The sequence below is a fragment of the Mustela lutreola genome, chromosome 2 (genome assembly GCF_030435805.1).
Source record: "Mustela lutreola isolate mMusLut2 chromosome 2, mMusLut2.pri, whole genome shotgun sequence".
NCBI lineage: Eukaryota > Metazoa > Chordata > Mammalia > Carnivora > Mustelidae > Mustela > Mustela lutreola.
Genome location: NC_081291.1, coordinates 10005001 through 10028828, shown reverse-complemented (window position 1 = coordinate 10028828; position 23828 = coordinate 10005001). Strand labels below are relative to the sequence as shown.

The 23828-nt window shown below is 50.4% G+C and overlaps 1 long non-coding RNA gene across 1 annotated transcript in view; it reads right to left on the bottom strand.

Moving 5' to 3' along the window:
* Positions 1–13457: 13457 nt before the first annotated feature.
* The window catches only part of LOC131823641 (uncharacterized), a 44149-nt gene continuing 33778 nt past the window's right edge, over positions 13458–23828 (bottom strand). Inside the window, exons 5-6 of the long non-coding RNA XR_009350625.1 lie at positions 18779–18866; positions 13458–13769 (exon numbers count right to left, since the gene is read on the bottom strand). This is a non-coding gene — a long non-coding RNA (uncharacterized LOC131823641). The remainder of the gene's footprint in view (positions 13770–18778; positions 18867–23828) is intronic.

Below are 23828 nucleotides of genomic sequence, written 5' to 3'. Positions count from 1 at the left end.
TGGTGGGGCCTGCGGGCCCAGCACTGCAAGAAACGGGGGGTGGGGGTGGGGGCTCCCCTCAGATGCCCAGAGCTCCGGCGGGCGCTGAAGGAAATGATTTCCACCTGCCTTCTCAGCAGCGCTGCCCCAAGGCTGCAGATTAAGAATCAATTAAGAGCGGGAAGAAGGATTTGCCAAGCGGAGGCGGCGAAGGCTGGGGCGCTGGGCTGCAAGACGGATGGGGGTGACTGGCAGGGGCGGGGGGGGGGCGCTCCGTGGGCCCCGGAGGTCAGGGGGGAGGCTCGCTGAGACGGCAGTCCAGAGTAGTGGTGGAAATAGTGCCCGCCTCTGAGGTTGGTGGGCGGATTTAAACGGGTAGGCTCAAAGCATAGTGCCTGGCTTGCCAGGTGTTTGCTAAATAAACATTAGAGGAAGGATGGGGCTGGGCCTCCCCTAGCTGTTGTGGCCGGTGGTCACTGCGGGAGACACTGCTGGTGTCCCTGCCCAGGCCACATCCCCTGTCCTGGGCCAGTGCACCCACCTTCTGCCTGCTTCCGATGTTGGCTTCCAACGACCCAAGCCCGCCCCTTCTTTGGAGCTTGACCTGTGCGGGGAGCCCTGCCCTCTGGTGATACCAGGGAGTCATTCTCTTCCCCCCGAGGGGCAGGCAGCCCATAGCCAATCGCTGTCTGATATGGGGGTACTAGAGGCCAGCCACCTGGCCTCAAGTTGGAACAGACCATAGGATGTAGTTCACGCCCCCGAGCTCCCTGTGGGATTGGGCTGGGGCTAGAGCCAGCTGAACCCACATCCCGGCTGAGCCCCTTCCTCTGCCCGTCCTGCTTCCCTCACTCTCTTTCTCCTGGGAGTCCTCTCCCCCAACCTCCGAAATCACGGGCATCTGGGCTCCTGCCTCAGGTGCTGTTTCCAGGTGGTGCAAGTGGACTGAATATTTGCGGTCTCCCCACATTCCTATGCTGAAGCCCTAACCACCCCCCCAAGGTGATGGTATTAGGAGGTGAGGCTTTGGGGAGGTGATTAGGGTTAGATGCGATGGTGAGGGTGCCCTCCCCACCCCCCATGGGATTAGTGTTCTTCTCCCAACAGGTAGAGACCAGAGCTCCCGCACGTGCCCACCCTGCCTCCCTCTCCCCCGACTCTCTGTCACGCTCCCTCACTCTCTCCCCCTCTCTCGCTGCCATGTGAGAACACAGAAGGTGGCTGTCTGTAAGCCAGGAAGAGAGCTGCCACCAGCAACTGAATGTGCCGGCACCTTGATCTTGGACTTCCCAGCCTCCAGGACTGTGAGAAATTCATCTGCTGTTGAAGCCACCCCCCACCGCTTCCCCATCTATGGTGTTTTGTTAGAGAAGCCCAAGCTGAGATGGTCACCTTCATAGGAGGAAAAGCCAGTCCCTCACACACCAGCTGGAATGCAGTCTTAAAAACGGAACCCCATTCCCTGTGAGCTCCAAGGCAACCTCCCCCACCCCCACAATTTCAACTCCTATTTCAAATTATATTGTGCTCCTGTCCGTCCAGCCTCACTTTTCTAACCTCCCCCTTGCCCTCAATGACCAAGATGATGCTTTTTGATTTCTAATTATTTGTCTGATCAGTAGTATATTCACACGTTCAAAAAAAATTAAATACACAAAGAGGTGTTCTTTGAAAGGTCTGCCTTCTTACCCCAGGCCCCACTGGCCCAGTTTGCAAACCCCCAACAGATGTTCATTATTACCAGAAGCAGATATATATCTTTCTGTAGTGTTTTTATGCAAGTACAGGCAAATATGAATATTTTTTCTGCCCCCTTTTTACATTCTATTCTCTACAGAGAAATCTTTTAAAAGAACAAATAGAATCATGGTTCTCCTCTGTTCCAGATTTTCCTATGTCTCGACCTGGGCATCTTGGGCAGGACAGTTCTTCCTGACGGGTGACTTGTCATGGTGAGGGATGTTATGTGCCCCTGCTTCCATATCCAAATCTGATAATCAACCCCAGGCATTTTGACACCAAACTCTTGCCCATTTCTTCCCCCAGCGTGGGGGGTGGTAGTAGTCCCTTCTAACCTTTCTCTGGTGCTGCCTCCCCTGTGTCCCTACCACTCTGGCCATGCTAGCCTCCTCACCATTCTCTGAATACCCCAGGCATGCTCCCACCTCAGGGCCTTTGCACAGATCCTTCCTTCTCCTTGGGATCCTCTTCCTCAATTACCCCCATGGTTAATTTCTTTTTGATCCTTATTTAAATGTCACCACTTGAGAGAAGATTTCATTAACCACATATTTAAATAAATTCCCTCACCCATCATCATGTATCACTATTGTAACAAATTACCCTAAAATTTAGTGGCTTCAAACAACAAACAATTGTTGTTTGAACAACAAATAGCCTGGGTGGCTCGGTTGGTTAAGTGTCTGACTCTTGGTTTTGGTTCAGGTTGTGATCTCAGTGTCGTGAGATCGAGCCCCACGTCGGGCTCCATGCTCAGCATCTCAATCTGCTTGAGATTCTCAGTCTCCCTCTGCCCCTCCCCTGTTCTCTCTTCCTTTCTGTCTAAAATAAATAAATCTTTTAAAAAAATATTTACTATCTCACAGTTTCTGAGGACCAGGAATCTGAGAGCTGAGTGGTTCCGGGTCAGGGTCTCTCCTGAGGTTGCCATCAGGATGTTGTTGGGGCTACAGTCATCTGAAGGCTGGGCTGGGACTGAAGGAACCTCTTCCAAGATGGCGCACCCACATGGCTGTCAGTGGGGGTGGTCTTGGCTCCTCACTATGTGGGTCTCTACAGAAGGCTACTTGAGTGCCCTCACTACAGGATGGCTGGCTTTCCCTAGACCAAGTGATCCGAGAGAGAGGCTGAAGCCCTGCCACGTTCTGTCACTCGTGTCACACTCTGTTCATTAGAGGATGGTCACTCAATCCAGCCATGCTCAAGAGGTGGGTAGATGGGGCTCTGTTTCCTGACAGAAAGAGAATCAAAGCATTTGTGGATGTATTTATTTCATAATCCTATTTATTGTGATATAATTGACATATAACATTTCACTTTTTAAAAAACATTTATTTATTTTAGAGAGACAGAGAGCATGAGCCGGAGGGCAGAGGGAGAAGGAGAGAGAACCTAGGCCAACTCCACGGTGAGCACGAGCCCGATGCAGAGCTCATCTCCCAATCACAACCCAAGCCGAAACCAAGAGCTGGTTGCTCACCTGTGTGCACCAGCCAGGCACCCCACAACATTTCATTTTAAGTGTGTAACATAATGATTATACACACACACACATATATATTATATGTATATTATAATGATTATATATACATATATATATGCCATGGTCACCACTATAAGCCCAGTTAACACCCATTACCCCCCAGAGTACCAATTTTTTTTCTTGTGACGAGAGCTTCTAAGATCTGCTCTCTTAGCAATTTTCCACTAGGTAGTACAGTATTGCTCACTGTGGCCACCGTGCTGGACATTCCAAGCACGGGGCTTATGTATATTATATCTACAATTTTGTACCTTTTGGCCACCTTCACCCATGGGTGAAACAGGTGTGGGTGGATATATTCTAAACCCACCACGTTCTACCATATGATTTCTTCTCTTCCCATGGTAAAAGGAGATAGATCACTCATTTTCTTTTTTTTTTTTTTTTAAAGATTTTATTTATTTATGGGGGGGGGGGAGAGAGCGAGCACAGGCAGACAGAATGGTAGGCAGAGGCAGAGGGAGAAGCAGGCTCCCCGCTGAGCAAGGAGCCCGATGCGGGACTCGATCCCAGGACGCTGGGATCATGACCCGAGCCGAAGGCAGCCGCTCAACCAACTGAGCCACCCAGGCGTCCCAATCACTCATTTTCTTATTTGGGGCTCTCTTGCCCAACTATCACGTAAGGTCCCCAAGAGCAGAAGCACTCCCTTCTATACCCCAGCACAGAGCAGCTGCTGGATCACGAGGTTTTCCTTTGTGATTCTTTGAAGTGGAGCCTGAAGTGAAGATTCAAAGGCAAGTCGTTTATCTAGGTGGTGACCCCAGGAAGCACCAGTCGGGGAGCGGGGAAGGGAGACAGACAGGAGACAGCTGGTGACTGAGGGTGTCTCCTCCAGCCAGTTGCCCCCGAGGGCAGCTGAAGCTCACTTATGGATGGGGGCCGGGTAGGGGGGACCTCTGGGAGGTGGTGTCAGCTGGGGACCTCCGGGAGGCAGTGTCAGATGTTGCTGAGAGGCGGAGGAGACGCCCATTTGTCCACCGCCTTCCGGCAGGAGAGACAATCCAGGGTAGGGGGATCATTTCCTACCATGCTCGGACCCGAGGGGGCTTCGAGAGCTTTAGAGAGAGCCCTCCAGCCACGAGCTGCTACACATGGCAGCAGCTGGACCACAGCAGGAGCCTGCTGAGATGGTGAGGCTGGAGGGATGTGAATGGGGCATCAACAGCTTCTGCTACAGCTATTAGTTGAATAATTGAATACAAAATTGTCAAGAGTTCCCTGGCGCCTACAGGACACTTTGGAGAGTGCACAGAGAACCACTGTCACCCTCCCTTATGTCCTGATGCTACATCAGGGGTGGCAAACTTGAACGAGGACCCCAGGGCACAGCGTTGGGAGGCAGGAGGGAGTGGTGGGTACTGTGGAAGATGGGAGACACATTCCTGTTACACTCTGGTCAGTTACTGCCTCATGGGAATGCAGGCCCTGGGTTACCAGATTTTCTGGTTTCTATTGGAAGGGCAGACATCTGGATTTTTGTGTAAAATCATTAATTATTTAAGCCTTGGAGATCAACCCAAATATTTCTTAAGACAAAGCACACCTGTGGGCTGGTTTTGACCAGTTCTCACTCTCTGTGCTAGCCTTGTGGAGCAAATTACAGCTCTAAGAACCTGGCATATCTTCTAAAAACCCAAAACCTTTGCACGCATTTGTTTCCCTCTGCCTCATCTGCCATCCCATATTTTTTTTTTAAGATTTTTTTTTTTTTTAACAAAGAAAGATAGAACATGAGAGAGAGAGGGAGAGGGAGGGAACACAAGCAGGGGGCATGGGAGAGGGGAAAAGCAGGCTTCCCACTGAGCAGGGAGCCTGATGCGGGGCTTGATCTCGGCACCCTGGGATCATAACCTGACTGAAAGCAGACACTTAATAGCTGAGCCACCCAGGCACCCATGTCATCCCACTCTTTTTTTTTTTTTAATTAAGATTTTATTTATTTATTTGGCAGAGAGAGAAAGATCACACGTAGGCAGAGAGGCAGGCAGAGAGAGCGGGGGAAGCAGGCTCCCCACCAAGCAGAGAGCCTGATGTGGGGCTCCACCCCAGGACCCTGGGATCACGACCTGAGCCGAAGGCAGAGGCTTTAACCACTGAGCCACCCAGGCACCCATGCCATCCCACTCTTATGGAAAACTCCTATTCATCCCACAAAACTCTACGCAGAAATTACTCAAAGCAAAACTCCCCTGAAACTCCTCCTAAGCATTTTCTTATTTTATTGAGTAGATTTGTTTATCTCTTCCTCCCACGCTCCATCCTCCCCACCCCACAACCGACACACACCATCTGGGCAGCCTGGGACTAGATCCCAGCACTCTGATATCGTGACCTGAACCAAAGGCAGATATTTAACCAACTGAGCACCCCAGGCGCCCTGTATTGGCTTCTTTTCTCCACTATTGTTTGTGAGATTCGTCTGTGCTATTGGAGATGGCAATGGTTTGCTCTTTTTCACTGCTGTGTAGTATCCCACTGTCGGCTCTACTGTAATTCATCTGTCTGCTCTACTCTTCCAGACATCTGGGTCATGGGACTATTTACCCAGGAGCGGAATTGCTCCGCTGTGAAGAAGTAGGTCACCAGCTTTCAGAGATGTAATGAAACAGTTTTCCAAAATATTTTCATCTACTCTCCCACTGCCAGTATGTGGGAATCAAGCGGCAGAGCCATCTTTTTAAAATGTTCATCAGACCAAAACCCTTTAATGATTCCTCATGGTTTTTAGAATCAAGACCAAACTAACTACCATGGCCTTTGGCCTCTCGTGGCCTCCTTCCCCCCAGCTCTCTGCTGTTCTTCCTTCCTCTTGGCTCCTGGTCACCTTCCCAGATGGTTCCCCGGGCTGGCCTGTCTTGGGGCCTTTCACTCACTGTCCTCTCTCCCCAGAAGGCTGCCCTTCCTCAGGGCTCACCAGCTACCTTCTCTGTCCCCATAACTCAAATCAAGTGAAATGTCTTGAAGACCCCTTTCCCAATGTCCCTCCTCATCTAAATTAGCTCCCTGGGTTACTCCTGTGGCTTCCTGTTCTTTTCCATTAAGGCATCTATCACGGTTTAATCATGACAAGTTTGTGTGATTTGGCTATTTATTTCATCTATGCCTGCGCATCATGCCCGTTCTAGTCCCTAAATGGGCTTAGAGGTATATGGTGCTTATTCATGAAATTATACATTTAAAAATATATTGAACACACGTATCGCCCTCTGGCCTCTGTTAGACACCGTTCTAGGCATTTTTCAAATATTATTTAATTGAAACGAATTAATTTCACTTTTCAAGTATTAGTAAAAATTAATTTCAACTTTCAAATGTTCATTTATTTCATTGGCTCCTCAATACAGCCAAGGCGGTTATTATCCTATTGATAGATAAGAATATAGAGGTACAGAAACACCAGTGCCCTCAACCTCTTCAGAGGCTCGGAATCCACCCTTGCATCGTTCACCTCTGACCCCCCGTTGCAGGAGGAGGAAGGGCAGTGGAGGATTCAGCAGGATCATTTAGGGGGTTGCGCTGGAGGTAGAACAATCACTTCCTCTGTATCCCATTGGCCAGAACTCTGTCACATGAGCCTGCTCAGCTATAAGGGAGGCTAGAAATGTAGTCTTCTTGTGTGTGTAGGAAGAGGAAATGGGTTTGGTGAGATCATGGCTTCATGGTCATGAGTGCCTACTAAGTACCAGGTACCATGTTCTGCTGTTCAGTGCTGGAAAGAAAGACAAGAAAAGAAAAGAGAGAAGAGAAGAGAAGAGTAGAGAAAGGAAAGGGAGGGAAGGGAAAGAAAATAAAGGGAAGGAGAGGAGAGGAAAGGGAGAAAGACAAGAAAGGGAGGGAGAAAGAAGGGAAGGAAGGAAGGAAGGAAGGAAGGAGACAATCAAATACATAGTAGTAACTTATTAATTTAATAAAATTTTAAATTAGTAAGCATTTTTTAGGGGTACCTGGGTGGCTCAGCCAGTTGCATGTCTGACTCTTGATTTTTGGCTTAGGTCATGATCTCGGGGTCATTAGATGGAACCCCATGCCAGGTTCTGTGGTCAGCAGAAGTCTGCTCGAGATTCTCTCTCTCTCTCCCCCTCCCTCTGCCCCTCCCCCTGCTCTCTCTTTCTCTAAAATAATTTTTTTAATCTTTAAAAAATAAATGAGTAAAAATTGTTTAAGTTCTTAAATCGATAAAATTTGAAATACAGTATAAGAAAAAAAGTGATCCCATGATATGTACGCATGGACAGAGGGTGTGGGGGGCATGGAGTAGGGGTGGCCCTGCCCTGTCTATGGGGCCACTAGTCCCGGACAGCAGAGCCCATTCCCAGATGAAGTAGATTCAGCCAGTGGAGTGAAATACCAAGTGCTCCCTGGAATCCATTCTCCTCTTTCCTTTGGGTATTAGCATCTTCTCAGTTTAGCTGGGCACATGGTCCCCTGTTAGAGACTACTGTCCCAGTCCCCCTTGCCCCTAAGTGTGACCATATGACTAAGCTCTGGCCAGTGTGCGAGCATCAGCGATGTGTACAACTTCCTGGTATGTCCTCCAAGGAAGCCTTCTGTCTTCCACTTCCCTTTCCCTGATTCTCCTCAAAACTCAAGAAGGAATCCATAAGTGATGTGGATGGCAAAACTGTCCCACCAGCCCTGGACCTAGGCTAACCTCTGGACACTTACATGAGCAAAAAATAAACCGCAAGTATTTTATAGTCACTGAAATTTTAGGCCTCTTTGTCACAGCATCAGACTTTGTGCAGGGCTAATGCAATATTAGCTCTTTCCAGGCTAACTGCTTGGTTGCTGACCTAGCTCCTCCAGTCCTGTCATCACAGTTCTCCCTCCCTCTTGTAATTCTGATGTCCTGCAGAAATCTTCCTAGATTGTGTCCTGAGTAAATATTAGTATGTGAGAGATTACTTTCAGGCTTCATTTATTCAAGATCCTAATGCTCTGGGCTTATCGAACCTTCTGTTCCAATCACCAGTCCACAGAGCTAGGCTCATAGAAGTCTGACGTTTTTGTTTCCCTGGCATCACTTTCCTTTCTACAGTTTGCCTTGGAAGAACCACCTCCAATCCACTTTTGGTCAGCATGGAACCCCATGGCAGGGTCAAATCCCCCTCATCTCTAGTGATGGAGCATATGGCCCAAGATGGGTCATTAGAACATTTCCCACTTCTGGTTGGTCCAGGGATGGACCAACTCAAGATAGTAGATGAGAGACAGACAGTCCTCAGACTTTTGCTGCAATTGTTGGGAAAGGGTATTTTCTGTCTGCCAGGGTTGCTGAGTTGTTGGCGTGTAAGTCAGGAATGCATGGGACCATCTTGCCGCCACTTGTTGATAACTAGCCCGAGAAAGAGGCTAACACAGAGGAAATATGAATGAGGAAATGGACAGAATTAGACTCCTACTGACATCATTAAGTGCCTGGATCTGGCCATGCCTGAAGTCATACTGCTATTGTTCTTTTTCAGTGGTATGAGCCAAGGTCTTCTCTTGTTTGAATATGTTATGGAAACTAAGGGTTTTCTTGTGTGCAAACAAAAACTGTTCTGGCAGTTGCAAAGACTTCACCTCTGACCTCACCCAAGGGTGATAACCCAGTGTTTACTCCATTAGACTGATCATCCACCTCCTACTCCAGGTCTTTTGTTCTATCAGAAAGGAAGAAGAAAAGCTCCACTCAAGCTAACTTAAAATAATAATAATAGTCACCATCTTGTAGAACATTAATTTCAGAGTTAGGGCAGCTCCTGGGTTGATTAATTCAGTGACCCAATGGTGTCATCAACTCAAGTTCCTTCTACCCTCCCTGCATCTTAGTTTTGTCCTAAGACAGGCTCTCTTCATGGTCCGAAGACAGATTCTAAAACTCCAGGTGTTGTTTGCAGAAAATAAGAGATTCCAGCAGCAGAAGAGACCATCTCTTTGATGTGTCTTTTTTCAAGAGGAAGGAGCCCTTTCCTGGTTCTTCCTAACCTGAAATCTGACACGTGCTGCCTGGGTTTGGGGTTCCTCCAGAAGCACACTGGGAAGCACAGGTGGATTGCAAGCAGTTTATCTGGGGTGTAAATCCAGGAAACACTGGTGGGGAGAAGGGAAATGATACAGGAAAAGGAGGGCAACAGACAGAAGGTGTAAATAAGCAGTTACTGCCAAGGGGACCTGAGGTCCAACCCCACTGGGTTACACTGCAGAGACTGTGGACATGGACATCTGAGATGTCGCACTCAAGTGGAGCGGACCTGCAAATCGATCCTCTGGTTCCCATCTGTCATAGACTGAGGGCTGCTCCCAGGCTCACTTCCGACCTGTCCCTCGTGTGGATCAGGAGAAACCCCCAGGCAGAGGGCCGCAGGTGATTAAGAATGCAGTCAGCACAAACTCTGTCAAGTTCGCAGGTAGAAGTGATTTTTAGCTTTTCAGGTGGGACAGTCCGTGTTGCAACTAGTCAACCGTGCCCTTCTAGGGCAAAAAGCAGCCTGAAGAAGATATGTAAACAAATAAGGATGGCGGTGCCCTGATAAACTTTATTTGCAAAGGCGCCTCGCGGAATGCCAACAGTTTCAGGAGCCATGCCCCAGCCAATCATTAGTGAGGGGAAGGGAACGCCCAGTGGATCTGGACCAATCAAGACCCAACCTTCTGAAGCACATGACCACTCACACTGCAAATGGATTGGCCGCTACATTGTCCCCATTGAGGGGGAGGGCGGGGGTCAAGGCCAGGAGGAGAAGCCAAGTGCTGGCAGTGCGGAAGTCCAAAGAGCAGGTACCAAGTTCTGAGATTTGTTTTTGTTTGTTTGTTTGTTTTTGTTCTCTGCATCGACGGTTGATAGCTGGAACAGGTGCCTGAAGCTCTCACCCTGACCCAGACCCAGACCCAGGCCTGTCCGTCCCCCTCAGGTGGGGCAGACCAGACACTGGGTCCATGTGGGTTTCCCAAGGCACAGAGGAGCTGGAAAAGATGGGAGAGGAATTGGAGTGTGGCCTTCCATCTCATTAGCTCAGGTCCGGGACTTCCAGGCGGAGCCTTCCAGACAAATCCTTTCTTTCTCTGAAAGCCCATCTTCCAATACTCTGCAGTCATTAAGCAGAATGAGGCGGGTCTGGATGTGCCGATTTGGGGAGGGTGCCCAAGCTATATAATTAACTGGAGAAAAGGCAAGTGTGGAACAGTGCCTCTGCAATGATCCCCGTTTGTGAAAGGCAGAGGATTCTGGAGTGTGAATACAAAACGTCAGGGTGGATACACCGAGCAGGTCTTAGCAGGGCTATATGGAGGCCGAAAGAGGAGCAGCCCGGAGAAGGACTCAACTCGACATGCTCTCCCTTTGACAGGGCTTGCATTCGTTTCATTTGATCACGAGTGTGCATTGCTTTTCTGCGAAAAGAAATTCTCCTACCCACTGATGCTTTGTTGCTGTAGAGATGGGAAAGAGGTTAAGGAGGGAATTCCATAAGCTGGTTTCCCCCTAAGCAGGCCCTAAGACAGGGATTTAGATGCAAGCAGTTTAATCTGCAAGGTGATTCCAAGAAACACTGGTAGTGAGGCAGTAAAGGGAAGCATATATTTTTGAGCCAGTTCCCAATGTGGTAACTAGAATGCAGTTCCGCTGATGACGTCCAGGAGGCAGCAGAGAGCACATACTTCAGAGTCCGCTCCGCAGAGGAGAGAACTGGGGTACTTATCCTCCAAAATTCTGTCTCTTGTTGAGGATGGTCACTCTTGGGAGTGTCCGCTCCCAGCACTTTCTGCCTACAGACCCCACATGCTTGTATAAAAGCCTCAGGCAGGGGTGCCTGGGTGGCTCAGTGGGTTAAAGCCTCTGCCTTCGGCTTGGGTCATGATCTCAGGGTCCTTGGATCTCTTCCCGCATTGCATTGGGCTCTCTGCTCAGTGGGGAGCCTGCTTCCTCCTCTCTCTCTCTCTGCCTGCCTCTCTGCCTACTTGTGATCTCTCTCTGTCAAATAAATAAATTCTAAAAAAAAAAAAAAAGCCTCAGGGAGAGAGACATGGGGGTGTATGCGCTAAGGGATGTAGAAATAGCACCAACCATATTTGCTTTACTGTAATAGAAAACAAGAGTTTGGACTTGAGCAGATGTGACAGTTGGATTTTACATCAACTTGGCTGGGCGATGGTGCCCAGATATTTGGTCAAACATTATTTGAGAAGTTGCTGAGACAGAACTTTTTTGGGTGAGATTAAGGTTTAAATCAGTGGGCTTTGAGGAAAACAGGCTGCCTTCCATTGTGTGGGTGGGCCTTATCCAATCAGGTGAAAGCCTCAAGAGAACAAAGACTGATGTCCCCAAGCAAGGAGTTCTGCCAGCATACTGCCTTTGGACTCAAACTGCAGCTCTTTCCTGGGTCTCCTGCCTTCTGGCCAACTCTGCAGATGTAGGATTTGCCAGCCTCCATAACTGCAAAAGTCAATTTCTTAAAATAAACCTCTTTCACTGTATACATATAAGAGAAGTCAGAGAAGTCTCCTTTGTGAGTGACTTGCTTTAAATTTAAAACAAAGGAAAGTCAGTTTTGTAAATAAAATAAAAAGGCGTGAAGGGGACCGCCTCTATCATGGTGCCTGGCAATTCTCCATAAGCCACACTTGCAAAGGCTTGAGCTACAGCAAATCAGGTCCCTTTGGTTTCGAGGGTTTTTTTTTTTTTTTTTTTTTTTTTTTTTTTTGAGTGTGGGATGCGGGCCTCATAGAGCTTCTCCTTTTGCTTTTCCTGTAAGTAGCTGTTGGAACTTAAAAGTGTTTGGTTGTGTTTTTTGGCCTCACACCCATTCCCCATCTTTCCTGATCTGCTTCTGTTGAGTGTGGGTCGAAATAGTCTAGACCAGGCTTCCCAAACTCCCCCCTCTTCCTCCCTCTGTGTGCTCTCTCTTGCTCTCTCATCTCCTGGCTGGACAGAGAGCATCCTCCCAAGGGCTCGGAGGCCCTAGAGTAGGTGGCATCACAGAACAGAGGGAGACTGGGTTTCCAAGCCAAGCAGAGCTACACACCATGTCAGTGAGAAATAAGTCTGTAACGTATTAAGCCATGGGGTTTGGGGATTGCTTGTCACAGCCACTGGGGTGTACCGATTCTGACTAATATATCATTTAAGCTTGCTTAATCCTCTGAAACAGCCCTCTGAGATAGGTTCCATGGTTATCCCTGATCTATAGTTGAGGAACTGAGGGGGCCAGCCACAGAGAGCGCCAGCCACACAGCCAATGTCACACAGGAAGTGAGAAAGTAGAATTCTAACCGAGACCAGTTGCCTTCACAGCCCTCTCTGACCCTCGGTGGTAACCTGCCAGAAGGTGTGAGTCAGGGCAAAGACAGTTCCCCTCCCTGGCCCTGAATTCCCTCTCCTACACCAGATCTCCTGCTCCCGTGTGTGTGTGTGGGGGAGCGGGGGGCGTGCAGTCAAGCCTTGAGCCTTGTCCTCCCTTTTCTATCAGGGTGAGCTCAGATGTAGCTTGACCTGCCCCTCTTCTTCTCAGAGGAGCCCACCCTGAGATGACATATGAGAAACACGGTACAGGGCTGGCACTTAATAAACTCTCAAGTGTTTGAGATTATTATCGTGGATAGTGGTGGGCACTGGCCAAAAAACAGCTCAGCTCAATGGCTGGACAGGCTCGGTTTCAATCCCACCTTCACCATTTGCTAGCTGTGTGACCTTGGGTAAGTCAGTCCACCTCTCTGTACTTCGGTTTCCCCATCGATAAAATGGGACTAACAATGCTATCGATCTCATAGAGTTATTGCAAGGATGAAGATATAAATAAGATGCTCCAACAATGCCTGCCCCTGGTGTTAGGTTTTACTGTTGTTCTAGCGCTGTTCCCTATCGGGTCCCACCTCCTAGGTCCCTAGAACAGCTGGTTTTCTGACCGGAGCCTCCCCAGGCTGCCCACTACCTGCAAGACTCCCCCTGCCTTCCCCCTTTCCTGGCTCCTCACTGCTCCTGTCCCAGTCTGGGCTCCTGTGCCATCCCCTCCCCTCTCATTTGCCCCTCAGCCCCAGGGTGACCAGAACCCCTGCCTCGTGGGACAGCTTTCTAGCACTTTCCCCTTTTTAAGAGATTGACTGCAATTTCTATAATAACATCACATTAGCTAGAAATTAATGTCCTCATTAAGACAGCAATTAGGCACATTAGCGCGGCAATAAAAGAGAAGCTTATGAAATAATTGCTGGTTCCAAAATGCCTTTAATTTAGTGTTTTATATTGCGCCGTGTTATTAATTTTTTCCCTCGGCAGAAGATAATAAGAGAAACATTTGAATTGTGGGAAGGTTTAAAATAAAAAAAGAAAAAATTTAAAGGCAAGCGATGTTGATGCCTTTAGACAGATGATCTTTCTTCTTCCCTAAGCTCCCAGCGGTTCCGGAATCCATCAGATGATGGGAGGGATGGAGGTGGGGGGAGGCCAAGCCTGGGGTCCAGAGGAGCCGGAGCCAGACCGTCTTTGATCCCAGAAGCAAGAGGAGTGGTGCCAGGTTTCTTTTCCCTGGAAAACAAATACCTGTTTGTTTGATTTTTTTTTTCCCAATGGCTTCCATCTCCAGAATTCAAGTACTTTCAGCAAACGTTTCCCCAGTACTGAAGTAGCTCTATCACTAGCATCAGGAGGTTCCCAGCCTGGTGGAGGAGACAGGTGTGTAAATGAGAAAACGCCCCGACAGACTGGGAATAGTGCTATTTTGCAACCAGTAATGAAATCATGGATCTGGGACATGCTTATCCATGGATGGTGAAATCACTGGGGAAAAGGCAGATGAGGGGTATTTTGGTGCCCCCATCTGAAGCCCCGGGGCAACCTTAACATCCCTAAATGTGGCACAGCTGGACACGAGGGGCTCCTCGCGGGAGCAGCAGAAGGACCCAGCACCACCGAGTGTCCTTGTCCCAAATCTAGAATCTTCCCTAGCTGTCTTGTGTTGGGCTCCCTCCAGAAGAGGACCCGAGACAAGGGTTTGAGAGCAGATGTAGTTTATTTGGGAGGTGACCCTGGGAAGCAGGGGGAGGGGTCTGGGGAAGTGAGACAAGGAAGGGAAGGAGACTGTTGCAGGTAGTGGTAAATGCCATAACAACCACAAAAATTAGGGGAAGGAGTTATGAGGCGCCAGAGGGCGGGATGCCTGTCTTGAGGTAGGAGTGGCCTCTTAAAGGAAGGGATATGTGAGCTGGGACAGAGGAGGTGAAGGAGGGACCCACGTGAAGATCTAGGGGAGGAAGTTCCGGGGTGGGGGTGGGGGGGCGCTTCACAGCAGGCACAGAGACCTGACCTGTGAGTGGGTCCAAGCTTGGAGGGTGTGAGGCTCATCTGATGTGGCTAAAGGAAGTGAGAGCGGGAAAGTGGAGGGGTGTGGCCAGAGATCAGAAACGGAAGGAAGGAGATAGTAACCAAATCCAGGGCTGGAAGATCTGAGTCCAGTTCTGTGAGGAAGGGCAAGTTATGCCTAATGCACCCGTGCATCTGTCAGGCTCTGTGTCGGTTACCTATTACTCTTTACACTGCGTAACAAACAACCCAGGTCCCATGGCTTAACCAGTCAGCCTTAATGACAGCTCTACTGTCTATGGATCAGTGGGACATTTCTGGTCTTGGCTGGACTCGTCCATGAGTCTTTGGTCAGCTATGGGTCTGGGAAGGACTCTGTCACAAGTTTGGGGCTCTGCTGGCCATATGTTGGTCTAGGATGGCTTCAGCTGGGAGGACAGGGCTATCTCCTTGATGTCCCTCACCCTTCCACCAGCTAACCTGGGCTTGCATCTGGTGACAGAGGCAGGATTTTCGGCGAGCAGAACCGAGCAGCATCTCCTGAGCCCCAGATTCAGAAGTGCCTGGGCACTTCTGTTGCATTGGATGGACCAAAGCAGATAAATCACAAAACTAGCCCAGATTTGAGGGGTACAGAAATAGGCCCCACCTCCTGATGGCTGGAGCTACTCAGTGTGTACAGAGTGTAGACAGTGAGGACATCGAGCTGGATCCTTGTGGCAGTCATTCTACACCAGCTCTGTGACTTATTTGCAAATTTGGATAATCACTCCCTATCCCTCTCTGGTTAATCCCAAGGCATTCTAGGGTTCTTGACTCCAGCTGTAGCCCCTCTAGAATTTCTCTTGCCCAGGTTTGCTCTCTTCAGGTCTCAACAGACCTGTAGCTTATACTGTTGAAAACCCTTAAATTTCTGACACGGCTTGCCTTCTTCCTCTGCTCTGGGGTGTGACTAGAACTGAAATTTGTTACCGAAATAGTTGGCTCTCTTTATAGTGAACCAAGAGTCGGTGTCAGCTACCGCAGGACAGAGGTTAGTCTGTAGGGTACCCCTGAGCAAAGGAGAAAGGGGTACTCACAGCATGGCTTGAGCTCACTCTGTGCCGCCTTGTGCAGTGTCCAACCTGCCCAACCATTCCAGCTTATCCTGATTATGGGATTGGAGAGGAAGAGGGAAGAGAAAAAAGAAGGGGAAAGAAATTCCACTGGGATCCAGGGCATCATTTAACCTTAGCACTCTCAAATGGATGAGGGGCCCAGTGGGGAGCTGCAGCCCATCAAACCAAGAAGGGCAGCTGGACAGGCAGCCTAATCTCTGTGGATCAAGGCTGGACCAGACCCTGTAGAGGAGGAGGGTCAGGAGAAGGGAGAAGAAGAGGTAGGAAAGTCCCAGTTGAACCCACCTATCTACTTCCCCACCCCCCATCCTGTATCCTGAGGAAATCAAGTGCAGCTGGGTTCTTGGTTGCCATAGTGACTGCCACAAAGAATTTTGGGGAGGGGGGGGAAACACCCCGGGGGCATGAAGAAGCAATTCGGGCTCTCAGCTCTGGAAGGCAGGGGGTGGGGAAGAGGAGACTGGGATCAGTATCTCCTGGGGAGGAAAAGCTGAGGGAGCTCTGCCAGGGTAGGTGGTGTCAGGGAGCCTGGAACCTTCTGCGTCTGCTCCCCACTCCCCGCCAGCTATCCGAAAAGATAATGGGGGAAGGCAATCCCAGCTCTGGTGTAGAAGCTTCCAAATCTAAGCCCCGGGTTTCGCAAGCCCACCTGGGCGGCGGCCAGGTCCCCACCCACTGTCTGTGGGGGCGGGGCCTCCATAGGATTTTTTTTTTTTTTTTTTTTTTTAGATTTCCGATTCAACCTAGTGGTGCCGGCTGGGGGAATCACATGGGCCTGAGACCCCTCAGATTATCCCTCCAACTCAGGAAAGGCCCAGCCTCAGTGCCCAGCCCCTCCCCCACACCCCCCATCCTTCAGGCTGAGATGGAAAGGTCTACATATGCTGGGGTGCGGGGAGGAGGGTGGATTTAAACTCCCAGAGGGACCCTGCAGCCCGCTTTTCCTCCCTCTAGCTTCTCTAAACCTCCAAGAAAGCAGAGAAGGCACAGTGTGGTGGCAGCTGCGTGCTTTTTTTTTTTTTTTAATCTGTTAATAAAACGCAAGTGAATCAAATCCGCTCCAAGGGAAAGGGGGGGGGGGCGGCGGCCAGGCAGGGGCCATGGTGTTTGCAGAAGTTGGAAATTTAATAAGAAAGGAAAATAAAAATAGCCACGGTGCTGGAGACACAGAGAGAAGGTTGGGAGAAGTCTGCGGGTGTGGGACTCCAGGCTGAGTGGAGACCCTGCAGAGAAGGGACAGGGGGAGGGGCTCTGGAGCACGAGAGTCCCCAGAGTCTGGAGAGGCAAGGGAGGCCCCGCCAGGGGCAAGAGGAAGGAGGGGGCTTGGAGTCCCAGCCAGAGTGGCCCAGTTCCCAGGCAGATCTTCCACAGGGGTAGTAGACCATTGAGGTTGGGGATTGGCGGTCTGAAGCCTAGGTAAGGAGGTGCAGCTCCTGGCTTCTTGATCTTTGAGCTGGTTGGGAAGGATGGGCACCAGCAGGTCTACCATTAACAGCTGTGCAGGGTGCTCACTGCACAAGAGTGCCGGACAGAAGCCAGAGCAAGGGCTGATGTCCTTCCTCTGTTCCCCCTCACCACACCCTTCACCGGCCCAGAGGAAAAGGTGACTTTTAAGGATCCACAGAAAAGGTGGAAACAACCCAGATGTCCATCAGCAGATAATGGGTGAGCAAATGTGGTCCATCTGTACATTGGAATACTATTAAGCCCTAAAAAGGAGTACTCTGATACTGGCATATGCTCCAGTGTGCACGAAGCTTGAAAACGTCATGCTCAAAGAAGCCAGACACAAAAGATCACACATGATGCTTTTGACGTGAAATGTCCAGAATAAGTAAATTCATAGACACAGAAAGCAGACTGGTGGTCGCCAGAGGCTGGGGGGACAGGGAAAACTGCGGAGTGACTTAATGGGTACAGGTTTCTTTTTGGGGTGATGGGAATGTTCTAGAACCAGGTAAACTTGGTGGCCGCACAACACTGTTAAGGTACTAAATGTCATTGAAGTGTATACTTTAACATGGTCGATTTTATGTTAGGTGAGCTTCACCTCGGGGGGAAAAAAAAAGGAGGGAGGGAGGGAGGAAGGAAGGAATGAAGCAAAGGAAGAAAGAAAAATAGATCATATAAAGATGAGGGAAGACCAGCTGGGGCCCTGCACAGCACTGATCACACCTCCTGTACCCCCAAGAAGCCCAGAATTGCTGACAGGCCCAGAGGAGAATAGCCTCGGAATGCATTCATTTAGTCAACAGATATTTACCAAGCGTTTACTTTCCACCAGCAGCTGTGCATGGTGGTGGAGGAATACACTCCTGCCCTAGGACTGACACTCCAGTGGGGTGGACGGACAGACCCAGCAAGCACTGCCTACTGCGCCTTGGGTGGCCGCACATGCGCACTGTGCAAGCAAAAATCTGGATGGCAGAGGGCGGCAAGGACACCTCGAGCCAGTTAAACTGGGTGACCTCACTGAGGAGGGGAATTGTGAACCAAGCTCTAAAGTAGGTAAAGAGGAGTCACATGGCACGTGGTGCAAGAGAATTCCAGGCAGAGGGAACAGCCAGTGCAAAGCATTGAGCTTTATTATCCGAAATGAGTAACACTAAATGTGGGGCGCTCAGCAGTCGTTAAGGTTCTGCGAGAGGCTTTTTAAAAAATGTTCAATTCTGTCTTGGATGAGGCACCAGCTGGAAGATGGCACAGGCACAATCCCCGTAAATGTGCCCCCCACCCAGCCCAAAGTCTTGGATGTCTTTTCTTTTTAAGATTTTATCAGAGAGAGAGGGAGCACAAGCAGGGGGAGTGGCAGGCAGAGGGAGAAGCAGGCTGCCCGCTGAGCAAGGAGCCCAATCTGATCCTAGAACCCTGGGATCATGATCTGAGTCAAAGGCAGGCACCTAACCCACTGAGCCACCCAGGCGTCCCAAGTCTTAGATGTCTATCAGCAGTTGAAGATGCCCAGTGAATGCTAGGAGCAGGACAGCGATCACAGCAACAAATCCTAGAAAGGACTTCTTAGGTGCCAGATACTACCATCATACTCAGTCATGTAATCCTCACAGTAAACAGCAGTGACAACAAAAATAACAAAAATGACAACAAAAATATTATTACCTCTTGTGCATGGCTGGCTCAGTTGGTGGAGCGAGGGACTCTCGATCTCGGTATTGTAGTTCAAGCCCCGGGTTGGGTGGAGAGAATACTTAAAAAACAAAAACAAAACAAAAAAAAGGGGCGCTTGAGTGGCTCAGTGGGTTAAACCTCTGCCTTCGGCTCAGGTCATGTTCTTGGGGTCCTGGGATCGAGCCTGGCATTGGGCTCTTTGCTAAACAGGGAGCCTGCTTCCTCCTCTCTCTCTGCCTACTTGTGATCTGCCTGTCAAATAAATAAATAAAATCTTAAAACAAACAAAAAAAACTTTTTAAAAAAGGTTATTATCTCTATTTTCTGGGTGGGGAAACAGCCACAGAGAGATGAAGTGGTTTGCCCACATTGGCAAGAGGCAGCTGGTGGATCTGAACCCAGGACAGCTTTCCCTGGATCTAGGTGAGCAAGGCCTGTGACTTTCTTCAGAGGCCCCACCCTTCAGGGTCTGGAGGCCTCCAGGTCTGTGTCTGAGTTGCCTCTGGTGCCGGGGCTCACAGCCCAGCCAGCAGAGGGTCCCAGGGGCAGGGGAGTTGGCAGTGACAGGTGATTGATGGTTTAATAGCTTGAGCTGGGACGCGGGCGGTCCTCGCCCACGCCATAGTGGGCAGCCCCTGGCAAGAGGCAGAGATGGGGTAATTCGGTTACCATAAGGACGATGAAAACTCCAGAGAGAGAGAGAGATGCGCAGACCAGGGGAGAAATGGGAGCTGGTCTGGCTGGGCTCAGATGGGAGGGAGGAGGCAGCTTCCCAGTCCTGTCACGGGGTCAGGGCCCTGGCAGCCTCAGCCCCTCGCCAGCCGCAGCTGACTTCCTGTCTTGAGAATGGAGAGGCCTAATGCCAGGAGCGAGAGGCCACAGGGTGCAGTCGGGGCCTCAGAGGAGAGGGCAGCCTGTGCCACCGCCTGAAGGGGTGGGTAGGGGGCTAGAGAGGACGGGGGGCGCTAGGTACCCAGGTCGGAAGCCTCCTGTCATCCTTGACTTGATTCCTGTCTCTCTCTCCATGTCCTTTCGTCCACTCACATCCAAACCTTGGACTTCACTTCTCCCACCTCCACGGCCCCACCCGGTCCAGCCCAGCATCGCCCACCTGGACCTGGACCTGCAGCCGCCTCTACCCTGGCCCCCCGCAACCCGGCCTCGCCTGGAGGTCTGTTCCCCTTCAGCCCCCCGGGGGTGCCAGTGAACACCTGAGCTGGGTTGCTGCCCCTCTTCTGTCAGAACTCAGCCGACTCCCCCCCCCTTAGATTGGTTTCCTGGAGCTGCCCTCAGGAATTCCCACCACACACCTGTATCATCTCAGGTTCTGGAACCTAGAGTCTGCTCTAGGTCTCCCTGGGCTGAGATGTCAGCTGATGGCCAAGCTCTAGGGAAAGAGCCCTCATCTCATTCAGTGGCTGGAAGAACTTAGTTCCTTGGGCTTGTAGCCCTGAGGTCCCCATTTTCTTGCTGGATGTCAGCTGAAATGGTGGCCCGCACTTATTGGCTTGTGGCCTCTCCCACCATCTTTGAAACCCGCCGGGAGAGTCCTTATGTGGCGCCTCTCTGACCCCCTTTCTGCCTTCCCCCTGTTGCCTTTAAGGATTTGTATTCTTAGATGAGGCCCACCCCATAATCAGGATTATTCCCCCACCCCCGCCATCTGAAGATCCTTACAACCTAATTACATCTGAAAAGTCCTTTTTGCCATGGGAGGGAACATAGTCATAAGTTCTGGGGATTAGGATGTTGACATCTTTGGGGGGGGCATTCCAGCTGCCAACCTCCTCACTCAGAGCAAAACCCCAAGTCCTCCATCACCTCTCTGTCCTTGTCTCCCCACTTTCTTCCCTTCCTTCCTTCCTGTGACCTGGGCCTCCTCACCAGGCACATTCCTGCCTCAGGGCCTTTGCACAGGCTATTTCCTGGGCCTGGACTATCTCCTCCCAGAAATCTGCAAGTCTCCTCCCTCACCTCCTCCAAATCCCCCCTCCCATGTCCCTTCCCGAGGAAGCCCTTCTCTCCAGCCTCCCCTCCCTCATTTACAACACCACAAAACCCCTTCACTACTTTCTTTTTCCTCACTGCATTTGCTGCCCTGGGATACCCCAAAGATATTTACTCCGCTTATCTCTTGTCTGGCTCCCACCCAAATGTCTCCTCCACCAGGAAGGTCTCTTGTCTCTGCTGTTCCTTCCTGACTCCGCGGTGCCACCCCATGCTCTGTCCCCAGCACTCAGCAGTTGCTCAATAAATATTTGTCAGATGGAATGGAGGGCAGGTAGGGTCCCAGTGTGAAGGAAGACCCAGGGTCCAGGGGAAGGCTGTGAGGGAGGAGAGCAAAAGACCTTCTGGAAGGATCCTGGAGTCAAGAGGACACTTTGAGGAAAATGAACCAGCACGAAGCAGGTCTTACTCAAGGGGTGGGATCAAACGGAGTTCTAGTTTGGCTTCCTGCAGCAACTTAATGTGCTTTCACTGGGGAGGAGGGGGGGCGGGCAGGGGTGTCAGCTGGATAAACTCTCAGCTTCCCGACAGTTCGACGCATCTCAGATCACAGATGCTCTTGTGGTCGCCTGAAGTCACAAGGCAGCTCAGGCATCAAGACCAGAATGTCCAGATCTGAGCTCAGATTGTGGTTTAGACTTAAATATGCCCGCGCCCCCCCCCACCCCCGCCTTCCCCAGGGCCTGGTTCTGGGGGCCCAGAGTGGTGCCGGGGCCCATCCTTCCCTCCCTCCCTTCCTCACCTTTCTTGTCACACTTAAAGAAAACCAGAGCTGGACAAATGTTAAAGTGATGAAGATAAATTTTGTTTTTTAAAAACTATTGCAGTAGGGGAAAGAGAGCTCAGTGTAGAACCGGGCTCAGTTCTGATTTACAGCCAAGGAGCAGGGTCGGGGGCAGCGGATGGAAAATTACTAGGAGCAAACATCAGGAGGAAGGGAAGGTTCTAGCTCCACTGACTTAGCAGGATTCTTGCTAAAACTGGCTTCTATAAAGAAGGACACGGAGAAGCCCAAGGTTGAGGACCAGTCAACACTCAGGATCTGAGCTCAGGGAGGGAACGGGGAGTGTGGGGGGTCAAGTGGTGGTGCCCAAAAGGACAGGTCCCACATCCTCACTCCTGGAACTTCTATTTGGAAAAAGGGTCTTTGCAGATAGGATTAAGTTAAGAATCCTGGGATGAGATCATCCTGGATCAGCTGAGGAAGTGACTGAGTGTGTCTCTATAAGGGACAGAACACGAGAGGACAGAGACAGCCGTGGGGCAGACAGGGGCAAACACAGAAATTACCCCAGTGCAGCCACAAGCCAGGGCGTGCCTGGGGTCACTGGAACTGGAGGCAGCCAGGGAAGATTCTGCTTTAGGGGTGCTGGACGGGCCCACACCTGCAGTTCACATGCTGGCCCCCAGCACTGAGGGAGAGTAAATTCCTACTGTGTTAGTTGAAGTTTGTGGTCCTTTGTTGTGGCAGCCTCAGGACACCAGAGGGCAGCTGGTCCTGGTGGAACTGACTCTGTGGTCAGGAGATGCTGCCTTTCCCAGGCCTACCTGGTGTTCACCGCCCATCCTTCCTTTTGTAAATGTCTTTAAGGAACCCTCCCACCTGGCCCCTGCCTCTCCCTTAAGACCTGCTCTCTGCTCAACCGGATTCTCTCCCCCACTGCTCACAGTCGGAGTCCCAGCACCTCCTCCAGGAAGCCCTCCTGGATGTACCCTGTTGTTTTTGATCTACCAGAGCAGTCACCAGCCCCTTTCTTCTGCCCTCCAGAGGCCATGAGGTCCCCAAAGTCCAGGGGACCCACAGCAGATTTTCCAGGACACCCTGCTGATGTTTTGTCTTTCCTTGGCTTGAGGTGAGGAAGGCACTCTGCTCTGTCCCTTTTCTCTTCATGAGGAGAGACTAAAGCTCACAGCACAGCCTCCTCCGAAGAAAACCTCCTTGTAAAATCCTCTCCAAACCTGCCTTCCTCAAGCCCTTATACCCTGATCAAGCGAGAGTCATAAAACCTATTGTGAGCCATCAACTTTAGAAATCTTGGTTTAGGGGCACGGGGTGGCTCAGTCATTATGCATCTGTCTTCTGCTCAGGTCATGATCCCAGGGTCCTGGGATTGAGCCCCACGTCAGGCTCCCTGCTCAGCGGGGAACTTGCTTCTCCCTCTCCCACTCCCTCTGCTTATGTTGCCTCTCACTGTCTCTCTCTCTCTGTCAAGTAAATAAATAAAAATCTTAAGAAGAAAAGGAAAAGGAAAGAAAAAAAAATCTTGGCCTGATGCTTCTCACTAGTCATCATACCTACTTATTTGGGGTCTAAATGAAAATGTCTTAGCATCCTGTTACTCCAGTAATATCCAATGCTGGGGGCCTCTAATGTTTCTCCCTGAATATTCCCAGTTCTCCACCTTCCAGGCAGATGATGGGTGGCACTTCCTGGTTCCCCTGGAATTGGCTGGAGCCACGTGATGAGTGTTGGCCAATCAACTGCAAGCAGAAGTAATGACATCACTGCCAGTTTGGGGGCACTTAATTGCTCATGCAGGACCCTCTGCTCTCTCTCTGCTGCTGTGACTAAGAACATTCCAGATAGTTGCTGCCCCATCAGCCTATATCCTGGCAGGAGGATGACCCACACAGAGGCCCCATGTGGTCCCAAATGGTCATGTAGCATGAGCAAGAGATAAACCTTTAAGTCACTGAGATGTTGGGGTTACCAAAGCCTGGCCCAGCATCTCAGCTAGTGTATTAGCATTCTGTGGTTGCTGTAACAAATTATGGCAAATTTGATGGCTTAACACAGCATTTATTCCCTTACAGTTCTGGAGGTCAGAAGTCTGAAATCAGTTTCACTGGACTGAAATTAGAGTGTGAGTAGGACCCTGCTCCTTTGGGAGGCTTTAGGGGAGACTCTGTTTTCTCGACTTTTCCAGCTGCTAGAACTGCATTGCTGTGTTCCTTGGCTCATGGCCCCTTCCTCCATCTTCAAAGCCAGCACTGTAGCCTCTTCTAACCTCCCTCTGCTTCCCCCTTTTAAGGA